Consider the following 21,634-nt stretch of genomic DNA (forward strand, 5'->3'; position numbering starts at 1 on the left):
AAAATATATTTCAAGGCAATACCCATGTTACACTATAGGAGAGATCGGTCTTGCAATAGGGAAAAAATGAAATTAGCAGTATTTCACTATCAAGACATGTAAAATATACCATGTACACCAGTACATCTCGTGCCTTTCAAATAAACTGCACCAAACCCATTGGGCTGCCTTGGGCCTACTTTAAGGGTGACTTGCATGTAGTAAGAGGGAAAGTTTGGACCTGGTAAGTGGGTGCACTTGCCAGGTCGACATGGCAGTGTAAAACTGTACACATAGGAACTACAGTGGCGGGCCTGAGACATGTTTGCAGTGCTACTCAGTGGGTGGTACAATCAGTGCTGCAGGCCCTCTAGTAGCATTTGATTTACATACCCTACACACACATGGTGCACTATAATTGGGACTTACTAGTAAATCAAATAGGCCAATTATGGATAAACCAATCTCTAATACATTTTAGACAGAAAGCATATGCACTTTATCACTGGTTAGCAGTGGTAAAGTGCCCTAAAGCCAACAAAATCAGGTCAGAAAAAATAGGAGGAAGAAGACAAACAGTTTGGAGATAACCCTGTGAAAAAAGCCAGGTCCATCAGATACAGATTAACTTAACTTGTGCTAAGTATATGTGTCCTTATAACATATTGTTTGAGTCAAATTGTATATGTGAAAATATCAATTTTCTTTGTTATTCTGTTTCAGGGTGGTTCACCATATTGTCTTCATTAGGACATTTCAAAGTAGTGATATTCATAGTGATATGTTGCTGCAGAAAAGTACAAAGTGACATGTGTTGATCCTCGGGACAGACACCCACTTGGGATGGAAAGATCTTGTACAGGGACAACTTGCAGCTTGAATGGATGTTCTTGAGATTGTATCAGAACTGTCTTCTGTGGGATGTTGCCATCAAGGCAATATGTGCTACTTAACATGCTCAAACCATAACATGCTGTTCTTCATTCACATTGCCTAAATCTTCAATTTGTGTTCAGTGTAGGTAGCTGTTGATGTGTCTCTGGCTAAATCTTCAATTTGTGTTCAGTGTAGGTAGCTGTTGATGTGTCTCCTCATAGTTGATAGAATTTGTTTTAGCACACCACTGAATGGTGGTGGTGACATTGACCCAGATACTGCCACGGTGTGCTGTAATTGTCATGTGGCCTCAAACTGTATTACTGCCACGATGTAGACTATTGGTGTTATTGATGTAGGATTCCTATTTTGAGGGCAGGATGTCTGGATCCAGCTGAGGTCATACATCAATGAGAGTTTGCCTATTCAATTTGATCCCATGTAATCTTCCCTTTCTCCCATGGTGTCAAGGTCACGTAGTGTCCACCTCTAAATAGCACAGACGATTGGGGTCATGCATGGTTTGTGAAATTACCTGTGTAACCTACCTATGTATGACACCAATACATTGTGATTTTGATTTGTCTTGTTTGAATGAAATGACTAACACATTACCTCTTTGTCATATCTAATTTTCCTTTGCAACTAATTGTTCAATAGATTTGACAAAATGATGATGGAAGACAGACGTGAAAAATGAAATTCCACAATAAATACAACAACAGTCTTGTAGTTTGTGTCCTTATCATTTATTTACATGCCACAAGGGAAGTAAAAAGTGTTTCAAACAATAAAACAATGAACAAAAACTAGTCTATCATGGTGGATGAAAGTATAGTTGTAGAGGCAAAAAAGTTTGGAGCTTAATGTATGAAATACCACTGTCCTCAAAAAAGGTAAATGAGTCCCTGAAATAGTCCACAGAGTGAATGCTAGACACACAGTAGGAAATTAGGATCTGTGTCTCTTGGAGGTGGTGGTCGAGGTCTTGCCATCCTCTCCTGATGGTCTGGATGACTGCCCCCTCAAGGGAGGAGGTGATGGGCACAGGTGCAGGGACTGGGGAGGGAGAAACAGGCCCCTCATGTGGCATGGCCTCCCTATCTGGGGCTGATATTGTTGTACTTGGTCCAGATCTCTAGAACTCAGTTACAACCTGGCCCATCACATCTTGGAACTCTTGTACTGCTCCTAAGAATTGGTCAATGATGCTTTGGCTGACAATGATGCCAATGGCCTCACTTTGCTGGCCCACAGACTCCCTCCTATGACTCATATTGCCACTACCATGTGCCCTGGAGACAGTGTGCCCCATCCCACTAGTTCCTGGCACAACAGCAGCTAGGACTGGGGGACGGGCACAAGATTGGTGTTACATCCCTCTTTACACAGGAAGTGGAGGTATCCATAGGCTGAGATGTGGTTGCAGGTGGGGTGGGAGGTGTAGAGGTGGGCCTAGTGTGACTCACTGGAGCTGTCTGCCCAGAGAGACCAGACTTGCCAGGCTGCTTCCAATCATCTGGACTTGCAGGAGTGGGATCTTCAATGGAGGCTTGATCCTGGTCCTGAGTGGGGGGTCTTAAGTGGGAGACGGTGGTCCACTGGCCTGGGATGTTGGACCTGAGAAGAATGCAGACAACATGATATTAAAATTTGGTTTGCAGCTCAGATGTGCCTTTAGCTACAAATGGGGTATTTTGTCTGCTTCAGACCGAGAGGAGACAAAATGGAAGGAATTCCAAGAATGCAGCATTCTTAGTCTGAGTAATAGATTTATTAAGGCACTTCCAAAGGTTCATAAAAGGAAAGAATAATGTGAACATTTATGTTAAATGCAGCAACACAAGTGCACTTCTGAAAAAAATCATAGCAGTAGAATAACAATGATAATAGAAACAAAGAAAATACACTACGTCAACCATGGATAATATATATATATATATATATAGATATATATATATAGATGATATAGATATAGATATACATATATAGATATAGATATACATATATATACATATATATATATATATATATATATATATATATATATATATATATATATATAGTAGTAGTACAAACTTTATTCGACTTTCAACAAGTCATAGAAGTATCAAATATTATACATTTCAGTATACAATAAATAAGATAAGATTTAAATAAATTAAAATAATAAAAGGATACGTACAAACAGAGTATTTAAAATATCTTTAAAATTTCCTAGTTGCGAACCATTACATGACTAGATAAAATTACATCGCTACCCCCATACGCTTTCTTGTATTTAATACGGAGCATAAAAAGTTAGCCAAGGTTCCACACATCTCAATAGAGGATAACACCTGGAGGCTGGCGTACACAATATGACACTGGGGCAAGTTGATTAACCTTAAAAGAGGGGCTACTTAGCGCTTTCTCTGCTTGGCATAGAATTTACAGAATAAGACCACGTGAATTGTAGTTTGGGGTGCCTTTGCATCGCAGGGACAGGCCTTCAGCGTGGTGCTCCAATCGTTCATAGTTGGAAAGGTTACTAAACGATGAAATATATCTAGCCTCAGTCTGGTGAGAACAAAGCGGTGGCGGGGTTTTACCACATTCGTCAAATAAGGCTGTATGCCCTCCATCAACAAAATTATTTGATTGTGAATGCCGGTGGGCTTTTTTGATTCAACCTCCCATCGTGAATCTTCTAAATATTTTAATGCCAGAACACTCAGGTCCTTCCTAGAGATTTTTCCCAGCGAAGCTGGGTTTGTGTAATAAACTTTGTTACCCATGTTTTCAAAGAAGGTCATAATGTATCTTAACCAGGGCACCCTTGCTGCGTATGTAGACTCCATGCAGTCAGTCAAGATGGCCTTGTTTAATTCAGTATATTCTGAGGTCCAAACTTTGTGCCATAACAATAATGGTTGAATCTTTATCAAGTCTGCAATAAAGGGGAGCCCCAGTTCAGAGTGGATAATGTATGATGATGTACCATTTGGTACCATCAGTAGATGACTTAAAAAATCATTTTCCACCATCTGTACCGGGTTACAGTTAGTATATCCCCAAATTCCAGGCCCGTCCATGACAGCCGGGGTGCACTTGGCTTTGTAAATTTTTATCATGTTCGACGGGGTAATCCCCCCTATCCTTTTGGAAAAAAGCCTTAAGGCCACAGTTGTTTTAATAAGCTGGGCTTTTTTCATTTTCCTACAGTTAACCCAGGAGCCCTGTTTGTCAAACATTATGCCCAGATAAGAGAAGGTTCGCCCGGTTTCTACCCTCCCATCCGCTGTAGTAATATTATAGATCTTGCCGCGTTTCTCGCCACAGTTCATAATAAACGTTTTTGAGCGATTGACAGTGAGTCCCAATTGTGACATAAATGTAATGCAAGTAGTTAAACGTTTTTGAAGAGCTAGCGGGGTCCTGGCCATTAAAACTGCATCGTCTGCGTAGAGTAATACCGGGACAGCGCGATTACCTATTTGGGGTAGATCTTGGCAGTCACTAGCCAATACATTTTCGAAGTTATTTACATACATTGAGAGCAAGAACGGGGCAAGAACACAACCTTGGCGCACACCTCTATGTAGGCCAAAAGGGCGAGTACATTCCCCTTGTAGCCCATACCTCACTCTTGCTCTGCACCCTGTGTACATTTCTCGTATAAACTGAATTATGGCTGGTTCTACCCCCATGCTGCTTAGGATATCCCATAACTTATATATATGGAATATGTATTCAGGCACAATGCAAAGCTGAAAATAAGAATTAAAAATGCATCACCATGAGGCTTGACAGTGACATCATCCCTTTTGCCAGCATCAGGCCGAGGAACCCTCACAACAAGCTGGAGAGGAGAATTCTAGAAACCACCCCTCCCATCTGATCAGTTGTTGTTCAAATGCTGACCGCATCAGATCAGTGTTGGAGCACTGAGAGACTGGCCAACTCTAACAGTGTTTTTCCAAGACCGAGCTGTTCCCTGTCTTACCATAAACATTTTCCACCTGGTACATCTTACCATCAGTGCTCTTTACTCCTCCATGTTATGTAGCTATCCTTCAGTGAGGAAGAGCGAAAACACGTTTTACAAGCTGTGCGCAGAAAAATACCTGACGGTGTGTGGAGGTAAGCTAAGCACAACATGGAGTCAGTGGTCAAGACGGAGCAACACGTAAAATACAGATAGCATTACATGGGGCAACCTAAAAATGGAAAATCAGACTGATAGAATGATTAGGCCTTTGTGCGATTTTCATTGTTTTACACATGCAGACTGATTTACACAGATGCAAGTGATGATGGTGTAGAGATGTCATGAATTGCAAAATTATATTTCTGAAGTGTTCATTACATGTACCAGACATTCAACCCAACACAGTGGTGAGTAGATTAGAGTACTAGACTATTCCAAGGACTAGCAGGCTAAAAACATTAGACAAACTGTAGTTCAACTTAATGGAAAAACTGCCATTTGTCATCATATCGACAGTGCAAAGAAAATTGTGTGTGGATACTACTTCTGTTCAGCATGCCAAATTACATGGTAGAGGATCTTGGATTCAACAGACTATGAATTATGTGAGCATTTACATCAATTCGGTGTAGCTATGAGAAGGTGTCAAAATGCTTGAACACAATTGACATTTTCATACATAGCATGACATGGTGATTGTCAAATGCACACGTTTTTGAGATGTGTGCACATATAGAAGTAAAGGAAGGTAGGCCAACATTACATTACACTATTGTTTTCCAGATACAAAACCAGGGCATCATGGTAGTTGTAATCATCTGTTGACACCATAGACAATAGTTGCTGAAAAGTGAGTTACACATATCTAGTTCAGTAACTATAGAGGAGATCAAAACACATTTGCACATGTGCACACATATGGGTATGATATGACTAGGTGGAAATATCACTTACAAGCAGTATAACTTCATGTTTAACTGGTTGGAGTTTTGGACCTGTTTTTTGGAGAACAAAATACTTTGATAGAAAGCAAGGGACTAAGCAAATTCAAGTGATGATTCATGGGAAACAACACACAAACTGAATAAACATATTGCACATTGCTAAAAAGAGAGATACAATCATGAGACTAGTAATTGGGATGAAAAAATATATTTTGTGCAGTCAAGTTTAGGTATATCTTTTCTGTTGGTGAACCATTCTAAATGGCTAACTTAAGGGCAGAACTCCATTTCTGATTATTGAGGCGTTTCTAAGTGCAATTTACCAATCTTCACTCCACAAGGGATTCCAGTCAAGCCTTCAGGATGTAGGAAAGAGTTGTACGGGGGCTGGTAGAACCACTATCAGTCCTCTGGGCCTCCAGGTGATGCTTCAAGGCCAATGAGTGCACTCTCCCCCACAGATCATTCCACCTCTTCCTAATTTTATCGACTGTGCGCAGATTATTAGCTACAGCATTTGCTCTGTCCACTATTCAGGACTACATTTCCCTTTTCTGAGATATGGTTGTATTTTGCACTTGTGCTCCATAGAATTGTATGTCTACTCTAAAGATTTCATCTACCATGACAGACAACTCTCCCCCTGTAAAATGTGGGTTTCTCCTCCCTGCCATTGCGATCTTTTGTGAAAAAAGTAGTGCCCAAAATGATAAAGGATAATCAAAAGAGTAATATTAACAAAAAACACAGAGGGAGAAAACCTAGCTCCTGTGCGGCAGTTTCTGCTGGAAAATGGTCTGCTGCAGTGTGATGGCAAAGGACCATGGTCTGAAATGGAGTGTGCTCCATGTATGTTTTTCAGGTGTACACAATTGTCCAATATACAACAGGGGTGGGCTGCTAGCATCCAACCAATAGCCACAGCAATATTACTATACTGAACAGGTTCCGCAATGGACTCCTGCCGTCCTGGGACCGCTACTGATACATGTCCAGCATGACTGTGTTATCAAAATTGACTCAGTGGGATCCCGACTTCAAGACAGAAATGTTTGCTAATCATCAAAATTGGAGTCTACCACGTCAGCTGCGAGATGCAGTTGGTGCAACGGAGTGCACTCCGTCATGGCGGGCTGCAGCTCAGCTGCATTACTTCTAAATATGGCGGGCAGAACACCGTCGACTTGACAGTCTTTTTGGGTGTGCCATCGACGCAGATTCAAATCAAATCAAATCATTAACATTTATAAAGCGCGCTACTCACCCGTGCGGGTCTCAAGGCGCTAGGGGAAAAGGGTGGGTTATCGCTGCTCGAACAGCCAGGTCTTTAGGAGTCTCCGGAAAGCGGAGTGGTCCTGGGTGGTCCTGAGGCTGGTGGGGAGGGAGTTCCAGGTCTTGGCCGCCAGGAAGGAGAAAGATCTCCCACCCGCCAGAAAGATCTCCCACCCGCCAGAAAGATCTCCCACCCGCCTATAGATTGGAGGTAGGACTGCCAAGATCTAAATCAGGCCCTAAGTCATAAACTGCAGTACAATGGACCAGTCTTTGCTGAAAAGATGTTACCATGAAACAGCAGCTCATTGGGGGCCTGCTTAACGCTGCCTTCGAAAACCTTTAGTGATGTTAATGAAGCATAATGCAAACACCTTCAGTAAGTGACCCTGAGCCTGCAAGGAAGCCAGGTCCATTTAATGAACGAGGGTGTGATGTTGCTGACTATGAAACTGGAGAATCATGTTCAAGTCTCGCCATTGGCTTAATTTCCTGTGATTCTGGGCAAGTCACCTAATCTCCCCATGCCTACAATAAAATAATAAAAGGTGTCCTTGTGTATTTTCACAGGTGCTCATGTAAGGGCTCCTTCAGGCTTGGGTTTGCACTATTTAAAACTCCCAAAAAAAATGATCGCTCTGCACCTGCAGTTAGAAGAAGTTTTGTCTATACCTTTTATTTAAAAACATGAAAGCTAAGAAAAACTTTTTTAGTTTGTGCTTGTCTCGCCGTCCATGTGTTTCTGTGCATTGCTATCCATTTTCTATTTCCACTGCCATGCACTTTACCATAACTTTCATGAGGACTCATTCCTCGTGCACTGCTGGTCTTGTTACACATTATGGGGGTCATTACAATATTGGCGGTAAAAGCCGCTTACCGCTGTGCAGAAGACCGCCAACAAACCGCTGCGGACGCGGAATTCCACCACAGCTATTATGACACAATCTCGGAATCCGACAAAATTCAGACACCCACACAAGTCCGCCACACCAAAGGTCAGTGATAAACTGGCAAAAACAAAACCTCCACCGTCACGCCAACAGAAATACGCCCACACTATCACAACACACGAATCCACGCGGCGGTCTTATAACCGCGGTATTCCATTGGCGGTACACACCGCCGCGCTCAAAATACACACACTGCTACAAAACACCGTCACATTGGACAATTCGAAATACACACACCTGATACACATACACACACCACTCCCAAACACCCATTGCAATATAAAACACACACCCACATCACCCACAAACCCCTACGACCACTATTACAGAGAGAAGGCCAGAGAGAGACACCACCATCCACAAACTAGCAGCCACAGGCACACAACACCATCATCCACACAACTTCCACGCGCAAAACACCACACACCACTACATATCACCACACTTATCACCACACACACCACCCCACACATCACCTACGCCACCCCATGGCATGGCAAAGACACCCTAGGTTTTCGGAGGAGGAGCTCAGGGTGATGGTGGAGGAAATCATCCGGGTAGAGCCACTACTATTTGGAGTACAGGTGCAGCACACCTCAATTGCAAGGAAGATGGAGCTATGGGGAAGAATAGTCGACAGGGTCAACACAGTGGGACAACACCCAAGAGATCGGGATGACATCAGGAAGAGGTGGAACGACCTACGGGGGAAGGTGCGTTCCGTGGTCTCAAGACACCACCAGGCGGTTCAGCGGACTGGCGGCGGACCCCCACCTCATCACCCACAACCAACAACATGGGAGGAGCAGGTATTGGGGATTCTGCATCCTGAGGGCCTCGCAGGAGTCGGTGGAAGAATGGACTCTGGTAAGTCAAACCTTTAACAACCATATCCCCCACCCTACCTGCATGCTATCACATACCCCCACCCTCGCCCCCACCCCTATCACTCCAACTCCTCACAAATGTACCAATATCACAAACCACACATCCCAACACCAAGCCCTGCATGCAAAAAACAACGCATGGGCACCCATCACTAAAGCATGCCCACTGCACATACCCATACACCCCCCTAAACCATCATCACACAAGCCCCCACACAGGAATTCCAGCACTGGGGTACACGTTCACCCACCCATTGCACACCGTGACACACACAGATGCAAAATTCATGCTTTTCCACCCCTGCAGGACCACTACCCAACGTCACCAGACAGGAGGTTCCAGACATCTCCACTCCACCCACAGAAGAGGCCCACAGTGATGACAGCACCTCTGTCCACCTGGATCTAGATGACCAGCCCGGACCATCGTGGGCCTCGGGACAGTCGGTTCCCCTCACACAGGCACAGGCCACCACAGACCTTCCCCCCTCTGGTAACACCAGCACAGCACCCACCCAGCGGGCCCATACCTCCGTCCCCAGGACACGTCAATCAGCTGTGTGTCCACCATACAGGGAACCCAGGATAACCCACCACCCCAACAACAACAGGGACCTGGGGGCAGTGGTAGTGGGCACACGGGGAACTGGGAGGGCTGCTGTGCGACAGCGGGCGGACAGGCCAAGGGAACCCACTCTCCACAAGGCCCTCTCCTCCATCATGGGAGCATACCACCACTCCCAGGAGACGATGGCAACGGTCCTGGCCAAGTTTCAGGAGACCCAGCGCATGCAGGAGGAAAAGTATTTGGGGTTCAGGGAGGAACTCAGAACCATCAGCTCCGCCATGGGCACCATCATAGGGGTGCTGAAGGAAATACTCAACACCAGGAGGGACACTGTGGCACTACAAGGAGCCCCTGACACTGGCATGGACGATGAACTGCCCTCCACCTCCGCCGGAGCTAGTGGACAGGAGGCACCGGCACAGGACCACAACACCAGCACCCCACCCCCTGCAGACGGAGAACCACCCCGCAAACGGTCCCTGAGATCCTGGAACAAGACAGAGCACGATGCCAAGACCCCCGCCAAGAAATGAGACCAGCCTGATTGTCAAGCTACTGTCCCACTTTGTCACCCTGTCCATATAGAAACTGCCCCAGCTCCACTTCCTATGCCCATATGGGCAATGCACCTGTGAGACAAATAGAGTGGACTCTGCCAGGGACACTCCTCTGCCATCACCCCTCACCATTTGACTTCCCCCTCCAATATTTTGTATGTAAATAAACACACCTAAAGCACCAAAGGATCTGGAGTCTGTCTGTGATTTCGAAATAGTGTATTTGCAATTACAGTGACAAAATTTTCAGGAAATAGTAATGTCAACATACCTATGTCACACAGCTCTAGTCCATGAGGAATCTAAGCAGATGACACACGTTGGGACCCACTCCTGTGAAACCGTAAGGGAAAGTGACAACTCAGTGACCATACACTGGGTGAAATCGACAGACAGGATAGAGGTAGAAGTGTAAAAGTACTTGTAGTAGGCAGGAATGTATTCTCACCCGTGTTTCACTGGAAATATTGCTGGATGACTGAGTCCCTGTTGTCAATGTCTTCTTCCTCTGCTTCCTCCTCATCACTGTCCACAGGCTCCACAGCTGCCACAACACCGCCATCTGGACCATCCTCCTGCAGAAAAGGCACCTGTCGTCGCAAAGCCAAGTTGTGAAGCATACAGCAGGCCACGATGATCTGGCACACCTTCTTTGGTGAGTAGAATAGGGATCCACCTTTCATATGGAGGCACCTAAACCTGGCCTTCAGGAGGCCGAAGGTCCGCTCGATCACCCTCCTAGTACGCCCATGGGCCTCATTGTAGCGTTCCTCTGCCCTGGTCCTGGGATTCCTCACTGGGGTCAGTAGCCATGACAGGTTGGGGTAACCAGAGTCACCTAATAGCCACACACGGTGCCTCTGGAGTTGACCCATCACCTAAGGGATGCTGCTATTCCGCATGATGTAGGCGTCATGCACTGAGCCAGGGAACATGGCATTCACATGGGAGATGTACTGGTCGGCCAAACATACCATCTGTACATTCATGGAATGATAACTCTTCCGGTTCCTGTACACCTGTTCACTCTTGTGGGGGGGGACCAAAGCCACATGGGTCCCATCAATGGCACCTATGATGTTGGGGATATGTCCAAGGGCATAGAGAGTCACCTTTCACTGTAGGCAAGTCCTCCACCTGAGGGAAAACGATGTAGCTCTGCATGTGTTTCAGCAGGGCAGACAACACTCTGGACAATACATTGGAAAACATAGACTGGGACATCCCTGATGCCATGGCCACAGTTGTTTGAAAAGACCCACTTGCAAGGAAATGGAGCACTGATAGCACCTGCACTTGGGGAGGATTCCTGTGGGATGGTGGATTGCCGACATCAGGTCTGGCTCAAACTGGGTACACAGTTCCTGGATTGTGGCACGGTCAAACCTGTAGGTGATTATCAAATTCTATGTCAGGACCGGAGGCTCAGATTATGCTTCTCTTTCCATGCTCTTTATTTAACAGCAGCCAATGAAAACCATGGGAAACAAAAAACAACCTATCCCAACACTGATGATATGTCACGTGATAACCATAGAGGAGGAGGCCTATAAAGAGATGCTTCACACCCAACCACTCCTCTTTCTTTGCTGCTTTGCAGCCAGTTAAGTGATTCATTGATGTTTTTATGCATGATATTGTTTTTGCTTATAATCTAATTTGGGAGCGGTGTTTTCCCTCCCCAAAGCGGCCGCTTGGCTCGCTTTCATTGTGTGCGCACATCGACGCAGTTCTCTTTTTTATTGCCATTTTTTAACACGTGCTGAATGCGTTTATCTGCCGACCAGAGTCCGCGCTGATTATATCCTGCGGTCGCAAGTCTCTGTGCCGGCTCCAGGGATTTGTTTTATTAGTCCCAGGGGCATATTTACTCAACCGCTCCTGCCCGGAGCCTGAATTTTATTTCCCTGCCCCAGGGGCCTCATTATTAAGCGCTCATGTCCTGAGCGTCTTTAGAAAGTAAATCGTTTGATGGAAATATTATTTGCTTTTCACGCTCGTTATCTAGAGCGTTTATTTATTTATTTTTCAGAAATTTAAAGAGTTTTATATTTACACGCTTGTGTCTTGGAGCGTTTATTGATTTAAGCACAAGGTGCTTCTAAATAAATGTACACCGGCTTAGCTCCCCATCTACACCCCAGGGCCTGGACTCTGGGGTTGCAAATAATTATTACTCAGGCTGGGCCTGCACTAAAGGTGCTTCTGCACACAGGGCAGCTCCCTCCACGCCCTAAATAAAAAAAAAATGCGTGCCCTGTTTTATTATTATTATTATTATTATTATTACGACTCCTCTGGGGTTCTTTCCTTCTGCTATATTACAGTATGGCTGGCTATGAAGACCAAGCCGATGATGGGTATTATCTGGAGGATGGGTATAGCAGGAGTGCGTCATTCTGTTAATCAATCGTTAGCTCAAGCTATTAAGCCCATTAAGCACCACCTTTTGGGGTTGTGGAGCAACAAGGCTGGGTAGCCCTGTCAGGCATTTCAACCCTTTTTGGAACCTTCCCTTCTACAAATACCCAAACCTCTAAGTAGAGTTCTATCCGCATTCCGTGGACTTTGAAGGCCTTATTAGGAATATGGCAAGGGAACATGGTTATAATTCTAGTGACTCAAATTCTTCTTCTTCTGAACACTCCCCCGAGCAGGGAGATGATTCCCCTCACAAGCGCAAATAGAAGGCTCATCATCAGGAAGCTCCTACTACTAGGGTCCTGACGGTTGAGCCGGAAGATATTGTACACCCCAGGTCTTCACTTTGGTTGTCTCCCCCAGAAGTGGCGGATTATGTGGTATCCCACATTAGACATAGCTCTAACAAGGAGGTTCGCTCCAGGCTACGGTCTGAATGCTCCAGGCCGGATTTCCCCTCCAAGGTGACTGAAACCCCCTCTGGACCCTACTTTGGTCACTGTCCACAAAAAATCTGCCAAGGACCCAAAGAAGAGTATTGATCACGTCCAGCATGGATGTCAGGACAAGTTGTTGGACGTCTCAGGTCCGTTATCAAAGTTTTTAGAACTGACTTTTCAGGCCAAGGAGTCAGACGAGCCCTTCAACCCTGACGTTCTTGTGGGTTGGGCTCAACAAGCGCTTTGTTTTTCCTGGGAAATGCCAATTGCGCCATATCTTCAAAGCGTCACCGCTCAGTGTTGATGTAGCTAGACCCAACTTGGCAGTCTTCCTTACTTCTGAATCAGGTCCGGTGGCCCTGTATTTGCTGTTGGGTTCCCCCTTCATAAAGGAACTTTCAATATTTGTTTCAACCTACGCCAGTTTGGACAAGGCCCAAGGTTCTATCAGAAAGGTGCTAACTCCACCTTTTAGTGGGGCCGGACGCTTCAGGGGGCGTGCCTTTTAGCCGCTTCGACCAATAGGGCCCTCAAAGTGATTACTACCATCAAGGAAGAGGCGGTTATCAGGAGTACGACTTCTCCTCTTCTACCGCCTATCCATCAAGACCAAGGTCTGGTCGGGGCAGATTCCACAGAGGGAGATCCATAGGTCTTCAACAGTTTCTCCCAGATCCCGGGAGCCACAGGTGAGTTTGATTCAAGTTCAGGGGGCAGAACTCAGAAGTTCTGCAAGCATGGGGTCTGAGTACTTCTGATGCTTGGGTCACAGATGCTGTGCAGGAGTTCAAACTAGAATTTTACGAGACCCAGTCTCAGCTGTGGCCTCCTCGCCAGTATAATTTTCCCTTCAAGAGCACAGCCTCATTTCCGCAGTTATCTCTGCGCTGATAACAAAAGGTACCGTTGTCAAGGTACCCTGGCACCCTTCAGGTTTTGTCAGTCCAGTGTTTCTAAACTTAAAAGACTTCAACGGTTTTTTATTGTATCGACATTTCTAGATGGAGGGCATCCAATTGTTGAGAGACATTCTCCCAGAGGGAGACTGTATGGTCCGCTTAGATTTGAAGGACGCTTACATAGCCATTCCTATTTTTCCTCCGCATCGGAGATTTCTTCAGTTCCAGTGGGAGGAAGAGTATTACGAGTACAAAGTCCTCCCATTCGGTCTTTTCTTCTGCCCCATGGTGCTTTACGGACGTGATGCGCCCAGTTGTGGAGTTCCTTCGTTCTCAAGGGGTCTGTCAAAATGTTATTTTATCTAGTCGATATCCTGATTATGGCCTGGTGTGCCCCGTGTCTTTACTTCAGAACCTGGGTTTTTATAATCGATGCCCAGAAGACCAGGCTGACCCCATCTCAGCGGAGGGACTTTCTGGTTTCCAGTTAGACTCAGTCCGATCCCTTTTGGTACTCCAATCCCTTTTGGTACTTCACTCCGAGAAGGTTCATTCGATCTTGAGAGAGTTGAGGTCTATGTTATCCAATCAGACTGTATCATTGAGGCCGATTGCCCGGATGGTGAGCCTGCTGTCTTCTTCGATCCAAGCGATATTCCGGACCCTTTTCAGTACAGAGCCCTTCAACGTTTTAAGATCTCCCATCTTTATAAGGGTCTCAGTTATGCGGACCAAGTGCTCCTATCCGAGGAATCTCGTTCTGAGATGAGTTGGGAGATAGAACTTATGGAGACTAGGAACGGCAGAGCAATTTCAGCTCGTACCCGGATGTAGTGATAGAGTCCGATGCCAGCCGTTAGGGCTGGGGTGCCCTTTGCGGATCAGTGTCCTCGGGAGGCAGATGGTCCAACACGGTGTTGACCCTGCACATATTGTTTGGAGCTCCTAGCCGGCTCTCTTGCCATCAAGAGTCTCTCCCCTCTCAAGGCGATCTGTTGTGTTCTGCTACACATGGACAATATCTTGGTGGTGAGATATGTCAACCAGCTGGGGGAACTCGTTCTCGCATTTTAGCGGAAATAGCAAAGGAATTTGGCTCTTTTGCCTTCAGGAAAGAATTTCGGCAGTCGTGGAATACATTCCGGGGACCAGCAATCTGGTGGCGAACTGGTATTCGCAACACCTGAGGGATTTCAACGATTGGAGTCTGCACCCCAGAGTTTCCGGGCCCTTTCTGCTCGATGGGGTCCCCTCTCGACAGACTTGTTTGCGTTTCGCCTCACTCAGCAGATCAAATGTTTGTCAGTTGGAGGTCGGATCCGGAAGCATCTGTTTCGGATGCCTTCCTTCAGAACTGGTTTCAAGAACAGGGGTACGTTTTTGCCCCCCCTTCCTAATGATACTCAGGGTTTCGGCACAGATCAGACGTCAGCAAGAGGATCTGATTTGGTGACTCCCCTTTGGAGGTCTCAGGCATGGTTCAGTTGACGATGGAGTTGAGTTGCGATCTTCCGATCCTATCCCCCTTTCAGGGAGAATCTTCTCCAGGGCCCTCTGGGCCTTCTTCATCCATTTTCTATCTTCCTTAGCAACGTCAGGTCTAGCTTTTTGATCTAATTATATATCTTGGTCTGCTACTTCGGCAGGTCATTTACCTATTGAGGGCAAACCTTTGGACAGTTCCCATTGTTTGTAAATTTATGAGAGGTATAAGACTGGCTATCCTCCTCGCCCTTGCTATTCCTCCATTTGGGATGTGAACATTGTTCTTCGTTTTTAGAATCATGGCCTACCAATAGTTATTTATATAGGAATCATCTTTCAGCATAATACCCCATGTTGTTATGTTTATTTTCATGTAAGAGAGTATCATATGTTTGAGCTCTGGATTTGGCAGGGAGAGTTTTTCCTCTGAAGGGGTTTCCTCTTCTATTTCATGTTGAACTTAATGTAATCTGAAGTCAGTTGCTTATCCCTATTTCGTAGACAATCCCAAACTTTGTGTAGTTCAGTGCCTTAGAGCTTATGAGGTGAGTACAGAAGAATTTCGTTCTGATGTGGGGGGTCAATTGTTCATTTCTTTGGTTAAGCCTTATTGAATGAAGCAGGCTTTGATGTTTCAAAATTTGGTGCATATTCTTCCAAAGGTGCTATGGCTTCAAAGTCTTTTGCTTTGGGTTCTCGTTTGGAGGACATTCTAAGGGCGACAGACTGGTCTTCCCCTTCTACGTTTAAAACTTGTTTCTGTAAACCTATTGTGGATATTGCATCGGTGGTGGTGAATCAGCTTTGAACAAGCATAATCTGAGCCTCCGGTCCTGACATATAAAAAAACATTTCTAGCATTCGCGTTAAGAATTTTTCAATTCTATTAAGGACACGGAGGCGAGGATTATCCCACCGCACTGTATGTTTATGTTATTTTGTGGTACATCAGGTTAATATGTAGTTCATGTACAAAAATTGTTACTGTATTTCAGTGTTCTCCCACCCTATTTGGTAGTAGATATAAGTATCTTTTTATGATGTTCAGCTTTTATGGTCTGAATTTTTCTTTTTTCCTAGGAAATGAGGAGAAGTGGATTTTGGTTTGTTTTGTCACCGTTTCAAGTCTCCAGACGGGTTGGATCCGTATATTTCATTCTCCAGGTCATCTTTTTCCAGGATTGCGTTTACAGGATTCATGTTAAAGACTATGACTTTGGGGGTCATTACAACATTGGCTGTAAAAGTCGCTTACCGCCGTGCAGAAGACCGCCAATACACCGCCGCGGCCGCGGTAGACCGCCACAGCTATTATGACACACATCTCGGAATCCGCCGAAATTCAGACACCCACACAACACCGCCTCACCAAAGGTCAGCGATAAACATGCTGACCCACGCCCATGCTATTACGACCCACGAATCCATGCGGCGGTCTTTCAACCACGGTATTCCATTGGCGGTACACACCGCTGCGCTCAAAATACACACACATCTACAAAACACCGCCACATTGGACAATTTAAAATATACACACCTGATACACATACAAACAACACTCCCACACACCCAATACAATATAAAACACACACCCACATCACCCACAAACCCCTACGACCACAACTTCTGAAAGAAGGCCAGAGAGACAGCACAGCAAATGACAACCCCATCATACAGAGGCACACAACACCATCACCCACACAACATCCACGCACAAAACACCACACACCACTACACTCACCACACTCATCAACACATACACCACCCCACACAACACCCACACCACCCCAAAGACACCCCCGCTTCTCCGAGGAGGAGCTCAGGGTCATGGTGGAGGAAATCGTCCGGGTAGAGGCACAGCTATTTGGCTCACAGGTACAGCACACATCAATAGCCAGGAAGATGGAGTTATGGCGCAGAATAGTGGACAGGGTCAACGCAGTGGGACAGCACCCAAGAAATTGGGAGGACATCAGGAAGAGGTAGAACGACCTACGGGGGAAGGTTCATTCCAGGGTCTCCAGGCACAACATTGCAGTACAGCGGACTGGCGGCGGACCCCCACCTCCTCCCCCACAACTAACAACATGGGAGGAGCAAGTCTTGACCATCCTGCATCCTGAGGGCCTTGGAGGAGTCGGTGGAGGATGGGACACTGGTAAGTCAAATCTTAACTATCAGATCCCCCACCCAACCTGCATGCTATCACACACCCCCACCCTCACCCCCTCCCCTATCACTCCAACTCATCACTAATGTACCCATTACACAAACCACCCATCCCAACACCAAGCCCTGCATGACACAACTAAGCATGGTCACCCCTCACCAAAGCATGCTCACTGCACATACCCAGAACACCCCCCCAACCATCATCACACAAGCCCCCACACAGGAATGCTTGCACTGGGGTTCACGCACACCCACCCATTGCACAGCATTACACACACACACATGCAATAATCATGCTCTTATACCCCTGCAGGAACCCGAAGGACCGTCACCACACCAGAGGGTCCAAACAACACCACTCCACCCCCAGAAGAGGCCCACAGTGACGAGAGCAGCTCTGCCCTACTGGATCTTGATGACCAGCCCGGACCATCATGGGCCTCAGGACAGTCGGTTCCCCTTGCACAGGCACAGCCCAACACCGACCTTCCACGCTCTGGTAACACCAGCACAGCACCCACCCAACGGGCCCAAACCTCCCTACCCAGGAAAGGTCAATCAGCGGTATGTCCACCACTACCGGGCACCCAGGGTAACCCACCCTCCCAACAACAACAGGGACCTGGGGGCAGTGGTAGTGGGCACACGGTCCAGGGGACGGAGGCACAGGAACATAGGGGAACTGGGAGGGCTGCTGTGCGACAGAGGGAGGACAGGCCAAGGGAACCAACTCTCCACGAGGCCCTCTCCTCCATCATGGGAGCGTACCACCACTCCCAGGAGACAATGGCAACGGTCCTGGACAAGTTGCAGGAGACCCTGCAGCTGCAGGAAGAGCAGTATTTGGGGTTCAGGGAGGAGCTCAGAACCATCAGCTCCGCCCTGGGCACCATCGTAGGGGTGCTGAAGGACATACAGCAGACTTTGAGGGACACCGTGGCACTCCAAGGGGCCCCTGACATTAGCCAGGATGATGAACTGCCCACCACCTCCGCCGGCGCTAGTGGACAGGACGCCCCGCCACAGGACCACCACACCAGCACCCCACCCCCTGGGACAACCACCACGCAAGCGGTCCCTGAGATCAGGACAGAGCAAGATGGCAAGACTCCCGCCAGGAAATAAGACCACCTTGATTGTCCTCCCACTGTCCCACTTTGTTACCCTGTCCATATCGAACTGCCCCAGCTCCACTTCCTATGCCCAGATGGGCAGTGCACCAGTGAGACTAATAGACTGGACTCTGCCATGGACATTCCTCCACCATCACCCATCACCAATTTACAACCCCCCTTCATTTTTTGAGCACCTAAATAAACATCCTTGAAACACAAAACAATCTGGAGTCAGTCTATGATTTTGTACTTTGTATTATCAATGACAGTGTCATAATGGCTGTACCATTGTAAGGCTAACATACCTATGTCACACATCACAAGCCCTTGAAGGATGCAAGCAGTTGACACGTAGGTTACCACACCTGTGAAACCGTAATGGAAGGGTACAACTCAGTTAACAAATAGTGATTGAAATTGACAAACAGGATAGAGGTAGACGTGTGAAAATTAATGTAATGTCAAACCAGAAAATGTTCTCACCTGTGTGTCACTGGAAATATTGCTGTGTGACTGACTCCCTGTTGTCGTTTTCTTCTTCTTCAGCTTCATCCTCATCACTGTCCACAGGCTCCACAGACTCCACAGCTGCTACAACACCGTCATCTGGATCATCCTCCTGCAGAAAAGGCACCTGGCGTCGCAAAGCCAAATTATGGAGCATGGAGCAGGCGATGATGATGTCGCACACCTTCTTCGGTGAGTAGAATAGGGATCCACCTGTCATATGGAGGCACCTGAACCTGGCTTTCAGGAGGCCGAAGGTGCGTTCAATCACCCTCCTAGTCCACCCATGGGCATCATTGTACTGTTCCTCTGCTCTGGTCCTGGGATTCCTCACTGGGGTCAATAGCCACGAAAGGTTGGGGTAACCAGAGTCCCCCAATAGCCATACCCGGTGCCTCTGGAGTTGACCCATCATATCAGGGATGCTACTATTCCGCAGGATGTAGGCATCATGCACTGAGCCAGGGAACATAGCATTTACCTGCGAGATGTACTGGTCTGCCAAACAGACCATCTGGACATTCATGGAATGATAACTCTTCCTGTTCCTGTACACCTCTTCACTCCTGTGGGGGGGGGACCAGAGATACATGGGTCCCATCAATGGCACCTATGACGTTGGGGATATGTCCAAGGGCATAGAAGTCACCCTTCACTGTAGACAAATCCTCCACCTGAGGGAAAATGTAGTATCTCCTTACGTGTTTCAGCAGGGCAGACAACACTCTGGACAACACGTTGGAAAACATAGGCTGGGACATCCCTGATGACATGGCCACTGTTGTCTGAAAAGACCCACTTGCAAGGAAATGGAGCACTGACAGCACCTGCACGTCAGGGGGGATTCCAGTCGGATGGCGGATCTGTGACATCAGGTCTGGCTCCAACTGGGTACATAGTTCCTGGATAGTGGCACGGTCAAACCGGTAGGTGACGATGACATGTCTTTCTTCCATTGTCAACAGGTCCACCAGCGGTCGGTACACCGGAGGATTCCGCCATCTTCTCATATGTCCCAGCTGACGGTGCCTACGAAGGACAACAGCGAAGAACCAGTCACCTTTCCTCCAGGTATGTACCCACAGTTACACACAAGACTACACCACTCACAAAACCCTTCCTGTATGTGTGTTGGGTGTAGGCCTAGCTATGTGTGACGCAGTAGTAAATGAAGCCATGTGGGCCCCTGAAATGGCAGCTGCCTGACCTCTAAACTGGGACAATTGGATTGTGGGGTAACTGCGCTGGCGTTGCACACCGTCGCGGTAGGCGGTCGTAGACCGCGGCACAATGCTGCATTGGTTAACAGTGGACCCTATGGGTCCCAGGAGCCAATGAACAGGTGCGCCGGCGGTGATGATGCGCACCGCCCTGGACGTCACCGCCACGGACGTCACCGCCATTTTCCATCTGTTCACTCACTAGATACCTGACCTTCGACAGGAGAGGACCTACACTGCTAGTGCTGCTGTGACCTCGGTCTGGAAGCGAGGATGGCTGCTGCATCTAGGGAAAGGGCCCCTGCCTTCACTGCACAGGAGTTGGAGAAACTTGTGGATGGGGTCCTCCCCCAGTACACGCTACTCTACGGTCCTCCAGACCAACAGGTTAGTACACAGGGAGCACGTTGTATGGGCTAGGCCTGGGTGGAGAGGGCTGGGTGGAAGAGGGAAGTGGGCAGAGTTGATTGAACATGAATGCATGGGAATGAATGGGCCACATGGCCAGAGTAGGGAGGGGGCCACTCACAATGACGGTGCAGTTGGTAATGACTGTTCTTCTTCCCTTGTGCATGTCATGTAGGTCAGCGCCCACCAGAAGAGGGACATCTGGCGTGCCATCGCCAAGGAGGTCCGGACCCTGGGGGCCCACCACAGACGGGGCACCCACTGCCGGAAGAGATGGGAGGACATTTGCCGCTGCAGCAAGAAGACGGCGGAGGCTCAGCTGGGGATGGCCTCCCAACGTGGGAGGGGTGCCCGTCGCACCATGACCCCCCTGATGTTCCGGATCCTGGCGGTGGCCTACCCGGAGTTGGATGGGCGCTGAGGACATCACAGCAGACACAAAGGGGTAAGTACAACCTCATTCTGCGGACTTTGCGTGCAGTGGAGGTGTCTGGGTGGGGGAGGTGGGCTGTGGGTGTCCCTAGGCCAGGGCGAGTTAGGTAGGCAAGGCCCCTCCGTAATGTAGGCCATGTGGCACTCAACCCCACCTCAGCAGAGTGCCAAGTCGAGGTATATTTGCCCCTGTGGCATCCATGTGCGCAGATGTCCACCATTGCCATGTAGGCCATAACCCAGAAATTGCGTGTGCAGAGTGCAGGAGCACGGCGTAATGCAGGGCAATACGGGGGCTGCTGCGTCTGTCTTGTCCGCCAACGGTAGCGGAATACCATGCACTAAAACTCTTGTTCTTCTGTCTCCCCCCCTTTTCCTGCTCTCCCTGTCCTTCTGTACATCAGCATCAACAGGCGGAGGTACAGTGGCACCGCAGCACGAGGGAGCTGCATCCCACATGGCCATGGAGGGCCACACCATGGACTCTGAATGCACCAGTGGGACGGAGGGCGAGGGGAGCTTCACGTCG

At 47.6% G+C, this 21,634-nt stretch overlaps 1 long non-coding RNA gene across 2 annotated transcripts in view; it reads right to left on the bottom strand.

The window, feature by feature from the left end:
* Window positions 1-1,621: 1,621 nt before the first annotated feature.
* The window catches only part of LOC138290450 (uncharacterized), a 115,767-nt gene continuing 95,754 nt past the window's right edge, over window positions 1,622-21,634 (bottom strand). For both annotated transcript variants that reach the window (XR_011202560.1, XR_011202561.1), the window contains exon 3: window positions 1,622-2,475. This is a non-coding gene — a long non-coding RNA (uncharacterized lncRNA). The remainder of the gene's footprint in view (window positions 2,476-21,634) is intronic.

The sequence above is a fragment of the Pleurodeles waltl genome, chromosome 1_1 (genome assembly GCF_031143425.1).
Source record: "Pleurodeles waltl isolate 20211129_DDA chromosome 1_1, aPleWal1.hap1.20221129, whole genome shotgun sequence".
Taxonomy (NCBI): domain Eukaryota; kingdom Metazoa; phylum Chordata; class Amphibia; order Caudata; family Salamandridae; genus Pleurodeles; species Pleurodeles waltl.